The following is a 9,624-nucleotide window of genomic DNA, read 5'->3' as shown; positions in this document are numbered from 1 at the left end:
ATGTGAAGTGAGGATATGCCTCTCTTGAGAGATGCAATTGTTGACACTTTGCATTGTGAAGGCTTGAGGCATCACATGAGATGCTGACAGGGTGAAATAAATTCATGCTAAGATTTTGAGTAAGGGGTTGGCGATGTTTGACAACACTACTTGGCCAACATATATGTCAAATGCAGTGCAGTTATTGCAAAATAACTGGAAGTGTTTGACAAGCTACCTATTCTAAAAGTAGTCCTTTGGAATTTCACTCATTGTTGCTAAGTTTGAGAAGCTCTCTTATCAGGATGCTCTCTCTTAGTATGTGCTTATTATAGGTGTTTCGGCCACAAGAAGACCAAAAGAGAAAAGACGGGAATTGCAAGCCCACAACTTTGCCTACTAACTATAATTTTCCTGTAAAAAGCCTTGTAATTTTACCATAGAAAGCCAAATACTCCTGTTGTAAAGAAATCCTTTGACTAACCGTGTCCTAGAGCTTCCACTTTTGTAATTATTCAAAGCTTGAATAACCTTAAAAAAGTCCTAGGATTTTAAAAGGGACTATATAAGTCAAAGTTAGGGTTTTTTAGGGCATGTTGTTATTAGCTCACTTAAGCTAAAACTAGAGGAGCTCTATCAAAGAGTAGAAGGTGATTCTTGCCACGGTTCCTATTCCCACGCTTTGTACTTTCTTCACATTTTAATGCAAGGCAAGGTTTTTCCATGTGCTATTGCCTCTTATTCAAGCTCTCAATCATTGATTTTCATTGTGTATGGTTGATTTTAGCTTTTGTATGATCTTCGTAAAGGGAGCTTAAATGCGTGATTAATCGATGATTAAGTTTTGATTTCTTGGTGATTAAGTACTTAAATGGTGTAGCAATGACTTGCTCTTGCTTAGGGAAGCACTAATTTATGCATTTGAGTAGGGGGTTGTTGGATTTAATTCCCTTTCCCTTTATGTAATTAGTGTGTGTATTTGGCTTCACTAATCATCATTCAGGCTTGCTAATCACCAATGAATGTTTTCTCACTCTAATGCACATTGAATCTCTACCTTATGCACTCTTAAACAAGTGATATAGCCTCATGAAGAGTCTCGTGTGTGTGTATGTGTGTGTGTGTGTGTGTTGATACATTGAGGCAAGAATCCCTCCTCCTTTGTGAGTACTTAGTGTTTACCATGGACTTGACACATCCACGTAGGCTCCCTCACTAATCGGGTGACTTCCTAGTTGATATTTTGTTAGTGCTAAAAGCTATATTAGTGACATCCATCGTGTGGTGGCCCGCTAACAATGGTGCCACTGTCGAGGAGTTGAAACCTAGATTAGAGTAATCATTAGGATACTCTTGGTTTAGCATATAGGTGAGCATATCACATCACTATCATCCATTTAGATTAGTTTGAGGGATTGGACTCAGGGATTCCAAGGATCTCATAGGTGACCAAGAGATCGAGGATCATCTTGGGCTTGCATCTAGGATTAGGGGAGGTTGTTTGAGAGAGGTTTGGGTGTGGGACACTCATTTCTTCCTTAAACAATAACCATATGCATATCATTTAGCACTTATATGAGCTCTTTGGAGCATCTTTTTGTTTTGTATATTAGAGTGTTTTTGTCCTTTTAATCATTCATTAATTAGGTTTTTCTTAAAGATTAGATGTATATACATGTGTGTTAGGAGTAGGGTAAGTAAAACACAACCCAACTCGATCAAAACAAGCCCATTTGAGCTTCAACTCAAATAGTGCACTAGTGACCATAACCTTCAACCGTATGTTTGGATGGTCAAATCTTGTCCACATTAGTTCTTTATATCAAAAGAACCAGAAAAATAAGATTTAAAACCTGCACTAGGTTGCATTAAAAAGTTCATTTTCTGTTGTGACTTGCGTGGGACACGCGTGTCTCATCAAACTTCATTATTTTGTGGAGCCTCCCACATCTGAGTTAGAGCCTATATATGACCTGTACAGACTTGTTTTTCACTTTGAAGTTCATTTGGTGTGCATTAAGGGTTGAGACATGAGCAAAAAAGTCACATGCACATTTTTTCACTAAATCCCTCACTTGAAAGGTCAAATCTTGTCCAATCTTGGATATTTTTATGTATTTGGAATTAGGGAAGCATTCCCCACAACCTCCAAGCATCAGATATCAAAAATCACTTTTTTATCACCAAAAGCATGAGACACGCGTGTCTCATCCACAAGAGTCAGAATTGAGATCAGAGTACATTATTAGATTGACTGTACTTAGGACACTCCAAATATATCACTTTATCACAATTTAAACCTTGTTGGACCATCAAAACTACTAAAATTATACTTTGGAAAAAAAGAGAGTTTCCCACACTAAATATGACATTTGGGAGGTCAAAACCTATCAAATTTGGAAATTCAAGATATCATTGGAAAGAAGAGAGTATGATCCACAAGCTACAAGTGAGAAAAGTTCAAAATTCACTTCATATCACCAAAAGCATGGGACACGCGTGTCTCATCAGAATAAGTCAAAACTGACTTTCAAGCACCTCCACAGCTAGCACAAGTTCTCTGCATACATGATCCACTTCCAACAGCAAGATTGAGTTCCTAAATTACTAGATCCAACTAAATTTGCACTCAGGAGCTAGATGCAAAACTGATCATTAGGGAGGTCAATTCAATGTCAAACTTGGGAAAAATTGGATATTAAGCATCCTGGAATGAATGCCTAACTAATCAAGCAAGAAAATCCCAAAATTCAATTAGTTTGATGGGACACACATATCCCATCATTTTGGCTAAATTGTGAAGTTTGATTGCTCACACAGCAAGGACATCACCTTAGCAAGTCATCCATCAGATTAGATCTTAAATTGGACATTGAGAAGCACCAGCAAAGTGAGGAAACAGCGGGAAAAGAGCACTTTGAAACAATTTCCCACAAATTAAGCAACCATCTTGGGAAAAAAGTCCATATTAGCACTCCCTAACAAAGGGGCAGCACAACTAGCCACTTAGATTGTAAAATTCAGGCATATTTATGGGATATGGTGTCGCATCATCCATAACTGCAACAACACATAATTGAGTAGGGCATCCTAAAGAATTGTTCTTGAGGAGTGTCACCACCAAATTTCATCTCATTTGGGTAAGAGAATCCAGTAGCCCTAGTTCAATTGCACTTTGGAAATTGATGGAAACATCTTAAACTTTAAGCAAAACTTGCCCAAACAAAGCCAAAAATTGGCCATCAAACTCTACACATAGGGACATAGGAGTGTGTCAAATCAAATCGACAAATTCAAACAATTTGATGGGACACATGTGACCCATCATTTGCTCCCAAAACCCACAATTGATTGGCTCATTCTTGAGAATTATGCATTAGATACACCTTCACCAAGTTTCACATCAAAATCATTGCTCAATTTCCTACCTATAGTTCAAATCTATACTGATAGATAAAAGGGGAGGGGATTCCCCCCCCCCCCCCGGCCACGTGGCGACTCCTAGAGAGTTAGGGACCTTTAGTCAGGCCTCACGGGCGGGCTTTTGGGCTCTCAGTCAAGCCTTTAAAAAAAAAACCATCATCGCCAGCCGCCTACTCAAGTTGGCGCGCCCGACGATGCGAGGTGTTGATCAATGCGGGCGGGCGGGAGAGAGAGAGAGAGAGTGGAGGTCCTGCTCCTGCTTTCCTCACGTCAAGAGAGAGAGAGAGGTCCTCATACGTGCTCCAGAGAGAGAGGTCCTCCTCAAGAGAGAGAAGAGAGAGAGAGAAAGGTCTGCCTCTTTCGCTCCTCCAGAGAGAGGTCTGCCTCATACGCTGCTCCAGAGAGAGAGGGCTACATCGCTCCTGCGGCAGCACAGAGAGAGAGAGAGAGAGAGAGAGAGAGAGAGAGAGAGAGAGAGAGAGAGAGAGAGAGAGAGAGGAGAGAGAGAGAGAGAGCGAGAGAGAGAGAGAGGGAGAGAGAGAGAGAGAGAGAGAGAGAGAGAGAGAGAGAGAGAGAGAGAGAGGGTCTCATTCTCCTGCCATCGCTGCTGCAGCTACATCGCTCTGCGACGACGGCAGAGAGAGAGAGAGAGAGAGGGTCTCATTTTCCTGAGAGAGAGGTCTGCCTCATGCCATCGCAGGAGCTCCTCATCCTCACGCCCATCGCCTGCAGCTACCGGGCTACTGCGGCTGCTACTGCACCACCGGCCTATTGCTCCTCTCGCGGACTGCGGCTCCACCCGACTACTGCACCATCGACGGCCTGCAGCAGCAGGTAGCGTAGCGCTCTCTCTCTCTCTCTCTCTCTCTCTCTCTCTCTCTCTTTGTTTCCACCTTGCGAGCTGGGCCTGTCACCTTGCGCCACCGTGGGTATCAACTGTCACCCTGCATGAACTACAATGAAAACGCCTGTGTATTATGAAATGAAATGAAATGAAAACGCCCCCCCCCCCCCCCCCCCCCCCCCCCCCCCCGACCTGCGCATGTGTACTGTTATGGAATGAAATGAAATGGAATGTAATGTTAAAGGCTGATAGTAGGCTTTGTTTTGCCTTTATTATTTTAAGAAGACAAAAATTTGTGTTGGTTATCTAGGCTTTGGAGATTGTTAAGGCGGTTACGCCGCTAGCGGAAGCTAAATAGCGAGAACTCAACCAACAACAGAATTTGTCAGACGAGGACGGAGCTTGACCCGCAGGCGCATGGAAACAACTAGGTGGGTGTCAAATCACCTACTCGACCTTCTAATGACAATCACTACTAAGGAAATCAAATCTAAGTTCTAAAATACGCAAGTGACTGAAATCCGTACTACGAACGAATGCTATACGAAACAGGATCTAGAATCATTGAATCGATCTCAAACTCAAGGGGAAGTCTATACACTAGGTAAGAACAACACCCTAAAGACTTGAACTGCAAAATCAACCTATAACCACTCCGTGCGGTAAACGCGTATGAAGACAGGCCGAAAAATACAGGTGACCGAAACTTGACCCCGATGGTACTAATGCGTAGCTCTACTCGTTGTGGTTCTATAGATTTGCAGCACGCTCTATTCCGACACACGAGTTGAAAGAAAACTCACACCGAAGCTCGTAGGAACTTACCACACGTAGAAGCCGATAGCGCGCACTCTTGGTATCTGTGCGTAGCTCTCACCGTTGCTAACACAATGGCGGTGTCGCTTCTCCAATGGCGGCCCCGTAGCTCGCGTAGCAAGAAGATAAGACTCTCTCTCTCTCTCTCTCTCTCTCTCTCTCAGACATAGTCACGGCGCTCAAAAACTCCCTTTGATTAATAATTGAATCTCCTTTAGGTTACAAAACTTTGGCTTATATACCTCAGCCTTGGAGGTGAGAACATCTCTAATTATTTACATCAACAGGTGAAATTACTTCGGGATTACAAGCTGGAAACTCAATTGAGTCCCGTTACTTAATGAATGGCTCAAATCAAAATTAACGTCGGAAAGACATTTATTACAATCAATGGTTACAAAATGATGGGTGTGAGCAAAAATGTGGGTGTGATCCTCTGCTGGCTCAACACTCCCCCCCTCCGCGTTCATGTCGTCCCTGACATGACTTTTAGGCTTGGTCAATAGAGTCCTGTCGTCTTGAGCATCTGCAAATGTGATTCATAGCGTAGGTTGCCGATGGTCAAGGTTGGGCCGAATATTTTGCTTTCGTGAGTGAAAAAGCCGGTGTAGAAAGCTTCTTCGAATGTTTGCATGTGGAAGGTAGGCAAAAACATAATTCTTTGGTATAAGAGATGTAACACCTTTGGTGATGGCTGCAATGAAAGATCATACATCATATCCGTCACTGTGTCGGCCGTCGATAGTAGACTCGAGGTCGTGGCTTTATCTGGCGCGAACACTTCAATGCATGCTAAGAGAGTCCTGCAGATTTTCTTTAGCATCTGACACGAAAGGTCAGGAGAGCCAGTAAAGAGTTTGATGGTGCCCGTTAGGGTTTTCACCATGTAGGCTTTACCTATTCTCTCTCCTTCCTTTGGTCCTGGCATCCTGGGATAATTAAGCCAATTTGGCTTCTTTTCCGCAATCCTGCCATGCTCTTTCCAGTTTCTGACTCTTGGCACCGGGCAGAAGGTTGCATTCTCCCGAATCTCCTTTGGAGCCTCTACCAAGTAGATGAGGTAGGCTGGGTATTGTTCAGCCAACCTTTCCTCCATCTAGGTTGAGAATCTACAATCTTCTTTGATTGTTCATCCTTTGTGATGTCGCCTTCGTAAAGAGCGACATACTGCTCCTCCTCTATTCTCTTTTTCGTCTTTATCACTTCAAATTTCATCAGAGGGAAAGGCAGGCTGGGTTGCATCCACTCTTCATGGAGCACTTTTGTGTCTAAACCTTGAAGTCTAATGGAGATGAGGAGTCTCCTTTCCCATTCCATTTCCGCCTTGGCACTTTCCTCTGTTGACTTTTCTATTTGGTCCTGGAGCCTTTGTTCTTCTTCTTCAGAGATTCCTGAAGTCGAGGCCACTTCTTGAACTGGGGCTGGATCATCAATTGTGGTTGCCTCTCCAGTTTCTGGTAGCTCTATGGCTGCTCCCCCTGCTTCTTCTTGTGGTGGCTCTGTTTCTCTTCTTTGTTGCTCTTGGAGGTCTTGGAGCTGTTTGCGGAGGGCCTCATTTTTTGTCCTTAGTGTTTGGTTTTCTGATGTGAGCCTCTCCTCTGCAGCCAATGATCCCTCCGCCATGTGCAATCTTTGCACTTGCTCTAACCTTAGCTCTCTTTGCAAACTTCTGACCTGATCTTCCAGAGCTGGTACGAGGGCTCCCTCTTGTTCTGTTCCTGCTCTGCTAGCTCTAGGGGTTGTCCTGAGTCTCGTGATTGTCCTTTCTTGAAGTTCGACTCTTTCCCTTAGCTCAATGAGCTCATCCTTGGCTGCCTCCAGCTCATCTTCTATTCGCTCCTTTGCTTCCTGTGAACTTGTTACCTCTCTTGAAGCTTCGGCTAGTTGGAGTATCAAGCCGTCTCTCTCGTTTTCTGCGTCGTAGAGTGATGCTTTATGACTTTCAGATTCAGTCATAGCATTCTCTAACTTCTTCTGCAACTCTGCTTCCTTTTGTTTTGCTGTCTCAATTGCTACTTCCTTTGCTCTGGATCTTTCTTTAATCTTGCTGAGCAGTTCATGCACCATGTGCATGTCTTTTTCATCTTCATCTGTCAACTTGACAGCTCTTTCTGCCACCACCTCCAATGGCTTCGGCTCTTCTAGTATGTTCTGTTCGTCCATTTTTTCTTCACTCTCCATTGTACCCTTTGTCTTTTCCTTCGTCCCTTTCCGATCATCTTGTTTTCGTAGGGATATCCCATAAACTGCCTCCAGGGCCTCTTCTTCACTGTATCCAATCACTACCAGATCCTCATAATCATCTTTCTTTTGCTGAACTGGATCTATCTCCTTTTCCTTGGTCCCGGTCTTCGGCTTTTCCATAACTTTTGTTTCTATTTCTATTGTGGTCTCCTCCACAATAATTTCCGTCTTCTTCGGGCTTGGTACATCAGTAAAGGAGGGCTGATTGTCCTCAGTCATCTTGGCTTTCCCTTTGTTTGCTTGCCCGTCTTTCTCTCGAAGTTCAGTAGACTCATCTACTTCCTTCTTCTCCTTGTTGTCCTTTTTTAGCTCAGCTTTTAAAAGCTGTACTTCCTCTTCAGTATAAGGCTCAACAGGTTGCTGCTCCAGTATGGCCTCCGACTCCTCATAAGCTCTAATATATTGATCATATTGATCAACATGTGGCCTGGCAGAGCTGGTTCCGACTTTAGTGGGGTCTGGCACCCACCTTTCTTCAAAGTCCCCCTTTAGAGCTCTTTCCGCTCTAAACTGCTCCACCAGCCTTTCCATTCTTGCGGCTTTTTGACTTTTGGTTTGCTTGGGATCAGCCTTCTTCTTCGCTTTCTTCTTGAGCGGCTCGTCCACAGCCTCTTCAGGTTCTGAAACTATTTCTAGTTTTCGGCGTGCTCTTGTGGACGCCCTCTTGGATACTTCTTGCTGTTCTTTCTCTTCATCGGCTTCTCTAAGCCACTCATTCTGGGAGGGAATCCGTGGCCCTTGATCCCTAGCTCCAATAGCTTCATAAGCTATTCTTGTTAGGATTTCTCCTCCTCCTATGTACTTTGGTTCTGGTTGTGCATGGCGATTACTTGCTCGTGGATGTATTGAGCATAATTCACCTCTTTTGGCACGTTGCTCTTCAGTGCCCATGTGATGGTTGTCGCAATGGCATGGGGTGGTGTAGTATACTTCTGTGGTCTTTTACTGCACACATGGAAAAACTGGTTGTATAATCGGCAAAGGGTTGCCGCTCGTTGATCTGCCATATCTCCGTAGGTTGTATTTTGTTTCTTTGATCCATAGACCTCTATGGCCTCCCTTCTTTCTCTGACAGAACTCCCTTTGTTGTGCAGCTTCAATGCATCTGCAATGAGCTGTGGAGTGATCTGTACTTCAACTGTTTCTCCATCCATGGCTGTCAACGTGGCTTTCCCATCCTTCTGAATGGATGTTGCCAACTCATACACTCTTCTTGTGTCTACACCTGATGGTCTCGAGGTGAAGAACCTGTGTAAGTCAGCCTTTTCCAGGTATCTGCTGATGTTCTCTGATCTGCTATAATCCACTAATTCTCGTGGGATCATAGGTACATCGACCGATTGCCCTTGAGGATCTCTGAAAGTCCCCTGGTAGATCTTTATTCCCTCTTTTTCTAGTACTGCTTCCTCCACCCAAGTTTTGGTTGGCTTGAGGGTTTCTCTTGGAATATCAAAAGGTTCTGCTTCTGCAAGAGCATCCTTGATGGTTGGTCTTTTTCTCTTAGTTGCCGATGACTTAGCGGAATCCATGGATCCTGTAACTCCAATTTCAGAAGTTAGCGTCTTTTTAGTACTGAAAGCCGAAATGAAGCTTTTAACTATTCAAATGACTTGAAAATTGAAACATGAGCTATTCAGGGCCTAAGGATGCAATGTAGGTGAAAAAATATGCAAACTGGGCTCAAAAACATGCTTGAGACATCATACGCGTATGATGTCTTTTGTGTCAGAATGACTTCACATTGGTTGTGCTTGTAGCTGATAGTGTATACATGATTATCATATGCTTGGATTTGAGTTTGGATCCCATTTGGTCAAGTTTTGGCCAGTTCAATCCAGTTCAGGCTCTTGGAAAAATTTTGAAAGGGAATTGGATTTTATGATCCAAATTGGGTAAAACTTGGTGGATTACCTTCAAATGGCATGTAGATCACTTCTGTTTGGTGGTTGAAGCCCTGAGGTGCCAAAATCACATAGTGAGACATCATACGCGTATGCTGTCTTTTGGTGCATTTTTGGACCAATTTTCTCTATAAGCTTGGTTTTGGCTTTAGATAGGCTTATTCAGTGGATTTATCAAGTTTGGGTAGAATTTGGACTAAAAATGGCTCTGGAGACATCATACGCGTATGATGTCTTTTTTGTCAATTTTTCATGGGATTGGTTCTGTGGACTCCCCATGTGCTAGTGAAGGACTGTTTATACTCAAATCTTGGTTTGGACTTGAATATGTTGGATTTGGGACAAAAATAGGCTTTGTATGAAGGATTTTCTCTTAATTGGGCTAATGGGGTGATCCACTTGACCAAATGGTTCCAA

The sequence above is a fragment of the Adiantum capillus-veneris genome, chromosome 8 (genome assembly GCF_014529385.1).
Source record: "Adiantum capillus-veneris isolate H3 chromosome 8, ASM1452938v2, whole genome shotgun sequence".
NCBI classification, from domain to species: Eukaryota; Viridiplantae; Streptophyta; class Polypodiopsida; order Polypodiales; family Pteridaceae; genus Adiantum; species Adiantum capillus-veneris.
The sequence above is the reverse complement of the archived record's forward strand: the minus strand, read 5'-3'. Positions refer to the sequence as shown.